Here is a 9,020-nt window from a genome sequence, read left to right on the forward strand (position 1 = left end):
ATATTGTTAGGATTTTACTGCATAAAATTTTGTGTGTTAAATTTTTTATTATTAGAGGTGTTATTAAATACTTGTATAAAGTGTGAAATACCAACACTCACTTTAACCGGGCATGTCGATCTTTATCCATTTTTGTGTATGTACGATTTTTAACTAGTCATCAATATTCATCCTCTTGAACTTTTCACATTATACAATTTAGTTCATTTAATGTTTGAAAAATATAAATCATTAAAATTTTCTCTATGGACTATTTTGATTTTGAAGAATTTTAATTTTGGTGATGACCATTCCATTTGTAATGATATACTCAGTCACATGTTTATGCTTGATCCACTAATAATAGGCAAGGTGTTCGTGATGATAATGTTTCATAACTTTTACGAAATTTTCCATAATTATAAAAGTGAATTATGAAAATCTATATTCAGAAAATAGATTGTATCAAGATTTATTGTTAACATTTTAATACAATTTCTATTTTCTAGTCTTTTGATCTAATTTCTAATGGTAATCATAGAAAATTTTAGGGGCGAATGTTCGCCCTTTGGCAAAATTAAGGGGTTTTAAATTTTTAGTGGGCGAATATTTTGTATCATAGTACATTTTTACAAATCACCTCAAATATTCCACCTTATTTTAAGGGAGAGGGTAAAAAAGGTAAATTTAGTACCTGAAATTAGGAGTTACAACCTTCCATTCGCCCATTTTCAAGAATAGGTTTTATTTAAGTGAATCCATTCGCCCCTTTTCAAGAATAGGTTTTATTTAAGTGAATCCTATGGGCCAAAGGCCCAAATACCATATTTATAAAAGAGGTATGGTAAATTAATAAAAATATAAATAAATGGGAGGTATGGTAAATAAATAAAACATTTTTTATATTTACTCCATAAGTCACCTTACATACATGCAAGGGTGCAAACAAACAAAAATACAAGTAAAGTGGAGGTATGGTATAAATAAAACGTCTTTTTATACTTACTCAAAAGGTATGGTAAATAAATAAAAATATAAATAAACTAGATGCATGGTAAATAAATAAAATCTTTTTTTATATTTAGTCCATAATCCTCGTTCTATTTATGAAGACTCAAGAAAGAGGTTTTGTTTAAGTGAATCCTATGGGCCAAATACCATATTTGTAAAAGAGGCATGGTAAATTAATAAAAATATAAATAAACGAGAGGTATGGTAAACAAATAAAACATTTTTTTATATTTACTCCATAAGTCACCTTATATTTACGAACACTCAAAAAATGCATTATATTTAAGTGAAACCTATGGGCAAAATACTATGGGACAAATACCATGGACTAGATTGTTATTAATACAATGCAAAAAAACATTATTAACCGTAATATTAGTATTAATAAAAATAAAAATGGCACATGGTATTGACCCATGGTATTCACCAAAATGGCACATGGTATTGACCCATGGTATTCACATGGAATGTAGCCTATTTAAATGGAGGAATTAAACCATCATAGATCCATTTTTACTCTACATCTACTAACCCCCGAGAGGTATCAAATATCGTGATATGCAAACTAGCATAGAGTGAAAAATATTTGATCCGATCAAGAGTAAAAATGGATGTTGTAATTTAATGTATGTTAAACATTTTAGCTTGGTTAAAATAAAATATAAAATAAAAATCAACTATTAATTTTATCAGTTTTTATAAATCACTAATAGTAATTTTTAAGCTCCAAATTTACGATAACCCATGGTATTGACCCATGGTAATATCATGGTATTCATGTGAGCATAGACTATTTAAAGGGTAAATTCTATCATCTTAGATCCATCTTAATTCAGGGTCTACCAAGTGCTCAAAGGGATAAATAGATTTCATCCCCCTAAGAGTGGTAGATGTGGAGTTAAGATGGATATAGGTTGGTTTTTATGATAATGAAGATATTAAATAGGCTTAGGAAATTATATTGTAAAAACATCTTAAGGTGAATGGTTAAAGCATAGACATTGGACAAGTATATTTGTATACTTCTATTTTAAACTGAAACAAATCCAGGGCTAAAAGGAATGGATTGATTGCACTAGTCATCCTTCTATAACTTTCCAACATATGCTGGAGTAAACAGATTGTAATTTGGGTAATTTTTCTAATTGCAAATAGGAACATACTTGTGTATTGGCAGGGTGGTTACGAGGTCCCTAGAAGTGATGAATTTGAATTTTTCTTGGTTTTATATATAGTATTAGGTTTTTTCTCATGTTTTCTGTGAATGGCACGGGTGAATTTTATTCTACACCCACTAGGTTATCGATATGTAATTTCAGTAATTTTGATTTCAAAAGATATTTTAAAGAAATGCAATGATTTCATTTGTGTATTCAATAAACGCAATATTTTATAATTGAGTAAAATATTCGCCATGCCTGGTGAGAGATTCGCTAAAAAAATTATATATACATATCATATTATTGATAAAATCGCCTTCCATTTTTCTTATATACCATGGAGATTCGCCCATTTATTATACATGTAAATTTAGGTGGTGTTCTTAAAATTTTTCCTCATGCTAATCATAAAGATGGCTATATGCATAGAAAAATCCCTGGGCAAAGGTATGCATGGTTTACCTGAAGGCAATGCTGGACTCGTGGATGAAAAGGGTCGCCCGCCACTTACTTCTTTGCTCTATCCACTTCTCTCTTCCAAAATTCATCATAAATGCCTTCTTGAACAAACATTTGTGACCCTACTAGGCATAACTTCCCCGCCATGCATCCCACATGAAATATTTCTTCACATGGATTTCAAGCTAATAATTTTATGGTTATTATTAATGAGCCCGCATCTGGTTTGCATGGTTACCATATTACTAAATATTCCGAGATGGGAAATATTCACAAATTTATCAACATCCACATCATCATTAACAATGGAAGGGGAGTTTGAACCATTGGGTTTTAACATCATGAGCTTTAATTTTCGTTTTGCAGCAACCTCGATGATAAGTCACCTAGCTTGAATTGACTCTCCAAATGATATATAAATAACAAAAATTACATTTTCAAAGATTTGGTTAATCGTTCAACATTATAAATCCATAATTAAAGTTGATCTACAATAAATCCAATATGAACTTGCCTTAAAATTTGGTATGAAAATCCTAACTTACCTTATCAATATTTATGTGACTACCATACCCTGTAGTTTCACGAAATATAGATAGGAAATTTAGGACACAAGGGGGAATTTCTAGTTGTGATGGATGGAAATGAGATTTCATGAACGAGATATTGCACATTACAAATGTTGGCCCTCCTGATTTAGCAGAAAGTTCTATCGTGGTCATTAAAATTCAGAGCAAAGAAACAAGTGTTACCTCCTTGGCCAATTGTGGACAATAAAGTGCAGTTAAGGAAGTCTTCTTTGCATATTTGAAAACTACTATAAATACACCAATTAAGGTAGGACTAAACTTACTCAAAAACATCAACATGGAATAGTTCCATGTTATTATATACCCAACTACTCTAATGGCTTCATGCAATGTATAACCCAATCATTTTCAATGTGAGTCCACAAATTTTATGAGATAAACCTACACATCGTATTCAATTCAAAACCCTCCAAATTTTGTTTACGACATTCCTGAGATCTATGAACTTCTAAACCAAAAAAATCACAATTTTGTTTACGACATTCCTGAGATCTATGAACTTCTAAACCAAAAAAATCACATTTGGTTATTATTGGTGATATAGTTAGTTCATCCATGTACTATCAGATATCTTCAGCTGGATACGGTATATCCATCACCCGAGCCATATCCAGTGGTTTTCCGTTGTCCAAATTTTCAAGGGCCATGAGCTCTTCACCATGTTGTATCACCAGCTTTGCATACTTGTTAGTCCCTGCCTCGGACTAATAGCGATCGATCGATCGTTGACCAGCGATTAATTAGCTTTGACCAAGTAAAATTTCCCGTACATGTCAGGTTTAAGCCAATGTTTGAAATAAAATTTTCTGCTCAATAGATTTTTATCCAAAGTTTGTGTTTCGACCTCTTATTGCCGGCTGCACGGTATACTTTTCTGAAAACTTAGGCTAAAGAGTTTGGAGTCGCCTGTATTTATGTAAATTTAATAGGCATCAAAACACATTTTATCCAAAGTTCACTCACGGCCTTGCCATGCAATTGTGTCACCGCCTTGCTGCCACCTCTGAGCTACTCGCTGCCACCACCTCTCAGAAATTGGACACCTATCATAAAAAATAAACTCTTAATCCCACTCGCCATTTCCTATGTTATTCTGCTTAATCAATTCACCAAGGTTAATGTGGTTGAGGTTGACAGCCGGTGGAAACATCAACGCTGTCATTTGCAGTTGAAGAACTGAACTTTGAACATTTATACATTTATAACCAGAACATTTCGAACCAGAAACATGATTTGAAGGGAACCAGAAACATGATTTGAAGGGAATTGGAAATATGGCTTGAAGAGGAAGGTATGAAATCCTAGCAAACCCATCAGAAGCCACGTTTTCCACTGGAATGTTCAGCACTCCTGTAATATTTCATAAGCATTCTATCTTCTTATATTCCACAGTTCGTATTTCAGAATTTTGTGTTATATCCAAATTATAACACTATTTAGCTTGGCTGCAATTTTTGTGTTTTGCTGATATCTATCTATTACAAGATTCCCGGCGACTTCTAGATGGGGTTTTGAATTTACAGTTCTCTGTGCTGATTCTAGGTTTTAGATAGGTGCGAATATTTTTTTGGTCGGAGTTTTCTGGAGTAACTGCGTGCAAGATATCAAGAAGAATTCTGGTTCAAAGATATCAAGTAGAATTCCGGCTTCAGTATTATTTAAGCTCGCTGCTAGTAAGTTACAGACTTTTTAGCAATTTACTTTCACACCTGGTCAATTTTCGATCTGTATTCATATATTTCGGAATGGGAGAATTTTGTTCTCCCTCTAAACAGTTTTAAGTGTTTTCTGTCTACACTGTATAATTTAGTTGCTGTAGTCCCAATTAGTTACCGCAGTCTCCGCGGTCGTATCACTTGCAGCCACAAAGATATCCTGCAAAAGAAATTATAAATCAGACTCTGTTTATTAGTATTTTCGCAATTCGATAGGATTTGTGTGGGTATAATAGCCAGAAGAGATAGCGAAAGACTTACACTTAAGTAGCCCCTGATGTCAGGGAGAGTAAATTCATCATTTCTCATGTCCAGCAAAACGTCCAAGAGATCCTTCTTTCCATCATCACTTGTGTCACTGTTTTTGCTCCTCTTTGCGAGGCGATCCTCTATGAATTTATCCATAACAGCATACGACTTTTTCCTGCAGATTACCATATTACGATAAACACCCTGTAGATCCAAGAACTGAAGACACGGGAAATAGTCGGCCAAATTGGGAGCGGCGTGTAGAACCATCATTCTCGAAATAGCGTCTTTCAGATCTTCAGATGCTCGTAAGTTAGAATCGAACATGTGTTTACCAAAGGCCATGTTCCCTATCAGATTAAACGCGGAGTGGAATGCAATGTGTCCGATATTCACACACTCTGATCCCTTCAGGGAGCTTTCAAAAATCTGATGAATCATTCGATGTGCTTGATCTCTTCTGAGATCTTGTAGAGCTTCTAGCCGCTTGACAGAGAAGAGTTCATTATTAGATATGCGTCTGAGCATACGCCAGCGAGATCCATATTGGCATATAAATTTTCTCGCAATTAGTATAATAGGTATTTCAGGGATTAAGAGTTTATTTTTTATGATAGGTGTCCAATTTCTGAGAGGTGGTGGCAGCGAGTAGCTCAGAGGTGGCAGCAAGGCGGTGACACAATTGCATGGCAAGGCCGTGAGTGAAATTTGGATAAAATGTGTTTTGATGCCTATTAAATTTACATAAAATGTTATGAATTAATGCTGGGATCTTCCGGAATCTTCGGGTTTAATTTGGCTCAAAGCCCTGCAATGTCTAATTTGTATCAAAACCATATTAATTGATTATATCAAACATATCTTCAGTGTCATGTAGAGCACGATAGCACACAATGGCTAGAGTGGCATACTTTTTCACTAATTATCAAAATTTCTTCCATTATTGTAGTGTTGAATTCTTTCTATCCTACTACAGACTAGTTATGTATTTTCTTCAATTTTATTTCTTCGTACGAAAAGGGTTCACATGTAGTGAAACCCTAACACTAAATTAATGTTGGTTTCCATTTTAACCTTTATAAATTAGGATCATTCAATTATTATGTTTTTATTATGTAGAGAGAGGGATCTTAAGTTATAATTTAGTTTACTAATCTTATTTTGTTTAGTATACTAATCTTATTTTGTTTATGCCTACCTGAATGGGCCAATTTACCCGGAGATATGGTTGTCTTCAACATGTATCTAAACAATTTTATTTCTCAATATTTCCACATATTTCGCTTCCATGGTTTTACATTCAAATATTACTCTTCTTATTTTATATTACTAATGTTTTTATCTTGATATCCCCAGGTTGAGGAGGAAGGAGATTTATGTTCTCTTTATTAGATATTATTCTCTGTTGCAAGTCTCTTTTTTTTTGGTTTCCATAAATAGCCTCTTTTGACTCTTTACCTCGTACCTAAACATACTAATCCTTTATATTATTTTTAATCGTTACAGGTACGACTTGAGGAAATAAAAGAATTTTGCTTCCGTTGTACCAAAGACATTCAACTTAATTCCTAAATTGACTTTCTCTTCCTTAGTTTACACGTCATACATTTCTCAATTCACCCCAAACTTTGTGTGAAGTTATCCTAATGTGAAGATAAAAGTGATTTGTCCATGATATCCTGAAATAGGGCTTTTTCTAGACTTCTAACCCTCCCACGGATACCATGTGTATAAAACGGTTATGAGGCTTAACAAATGGCATAATATATGGTTAGGCAGGGACTACCGACTGCATGGAGCACTTGTTCAGGATGCGCCCTCTTCCCTGAACAAAGGTAAACAATTCCTATTAAGAAATTTTATTACAGAAAGTGAGGATAGAGTTGTCTTTGTAGAGGAAAAAATTATATTTCAATGGGTGAGTGTGAGAATATATTTAAGGGGGTGGGGATTTGTTATGGGTAATTTCGAGTTAGGAGGAGAACATAAAAGTCTTACAATGCTATAGATATTTAGTTTGGATAAGCACTCGAACTCATGCCTAGAAAAATTGTTTTTGTGAGTGTTACAGATGATGATCAAATGATTCCCTCATTCATACATCTTGTTGCGCAGAAGCCTGATTTAGAGATTAATTAATAGCACAAAGATCTATATCGTGGTTTGATGTGTCTATCCCATTGGAATCCTTGTTCTCGTATGGCTACGTGATTTAAATATTATAGCATGTTCCTCACTCACGTTATGGAATTCAGCTCGAGGATGATTGAGCTGCAAGAGAGATCACCATGTAGTGTAATCTAAGGTTGAGTGGAGAGTTGTAGTCTCTGGCTCAGTAGCCAGTTGATATTGAGATAAGTATCTGATGCCATTACTACGAGTAGTGAATCTTATGTTTAGATTTTTGAAATGGTTGGATGGTTGGACATCAATTAACTGTGTGAATTTACGCATGTTAGGATAGCATTTGAATGTGTGATGAAAGGGGTTCTCCACTCAGTTTCATATGACTAGTTTCTTTCTAGTTTTTCATTTGGTTCCGGTTAATTGCCATATTTTTTCATTTTTTTTTCTTATGATATATTCTTTCTAGTGGAAGATTGGATTGGATTATAATATTCTTGTCAATTAATTACCTGAATTTTACACTTATAATTTAGACATATTTTGGGATGTTGCGTTCTTAATTTCTCTAGAGCAATTCTGGTAAGCATTTGCCTCTGTTTTTATACGTGTATACTCTGGCTGACACTTGTCATGGTTCTAGAAAGGTAGTGCTCTTTAGCCTAGTTGGAGGTCGATGTAGGTCGATGTCCATTATACATCATGTCTCAATGGCTAATCGGTACAAGATTTTCACTTTGTAGTGACTTCTTTTGACCAGCATTCACTCTACGCTTCCCTCCAAGGTAAGACTTGATCTTCTAAGATACCAATATGATTCATAAATAGTAAGACCATGGGCTATCTATTTCACTAACACTGATCCATGGTGGGATTTAAAAGTAAATTAACATATCTGCAATTTCTTATTAAACTTAGTTTTACCTCGTTCAATTCATCATGAACAGGTTGCAGTTTCTCAGTTTGCCTCTAGATATAGAAGCTTATTTTTTATTCAATTCCCCATGTGTATAATGCCAACCAATTGAGACTTAGTGTTGTTAATAATGCCAATAGTAAGATCATGGGAGTGAATATTATATTAGATATAAATGTTTTTATGGTGATATGAAGTGTTGAGCGGCATGAAAACGTGTCTTCCTATCACCTAAAAAATTTGAATTCATGTGACATCACTAACGTTATATTTTAGCATTGTTGATAGCTGCCTATGGCTGCGATAAAGGCAATTCTCTATAATAACCCCGATTATATTTCTTATTTATTTTAAGCATTGTAAATTTAATTAAATTAAGTGGGACATTAGTGTTTTCCCTGCAAGATTAAGAAGCAAACCAAGGATTACCAGGAAAAACGAAAGAAAAATCAAGGGGAAGTTAAACAGGTGGAGTAATGTTGATTGGTTCACAAGATTTGGACCAGACTGGAAAATGACCGATCAAAAGTTGAATTGAACAGCTATAGGACCACACCTATTAGGAAGGGAGGCTTTTTATGTCATCAAATATTACCATAAGGAAAGAATACGATAAGGTGCAGGGGAGCACAATGAGAGTGTTGGGAAGATGGATGGGTGATTCTCGATGACCGGTGAGGGAGCTACACGTTTCAAGAAATAGATATTTGACATGCAACTAAAAGTAGTTGGATTTTATGAAGGTTCCTATGCATGAACTAAGTGTTATAGTTGTTAGTTGGAGGGGAATGGGCCTGTAAAAGCCCTGTTCCAAATA

The 9,020-nt window shown here is 34.0% G+C and overlaps 1 long non-coding RNA gene across 1 annotated transcript; it reads left to right on the plus strand.

Annotated features, from left to right (window-relative positions):
- The first annotated feature begins 4,391 nt into the window (after nucleotides 1-4,391).
- Nucleotides 4,392-5,864, plus strand: LOC149240133 (uncharacterized). The gene is made up of 2 exons (XR_016245499.1): nucleotides 4,392-4,872; nucleotides 5,781-5,864. It is a non-coding gene; the product is annotated as an uncharacterized LOC149240133 (long non-coding RNA).
- Nucleotides 5,865-9,020: the final 3,156 nt, after the last annotated feature.

The sequence above is a fragment of the Pinus tabuliformis genome, chromosome 8, assembly GCF_031772625.1.
Source record: "Pinus tabuliformis cultivar Carrire ecotype Pingquan chromosome 8, CPIR1, whole genome shotgun sequence".
In the NCBI taxonomy this organism is placed as follows: Eukaryota; Viridiplantae; Streptophyta; class Pinopsida; order Pinales; family Pinaceae; genus Pinus; species Pinus tabuliformis.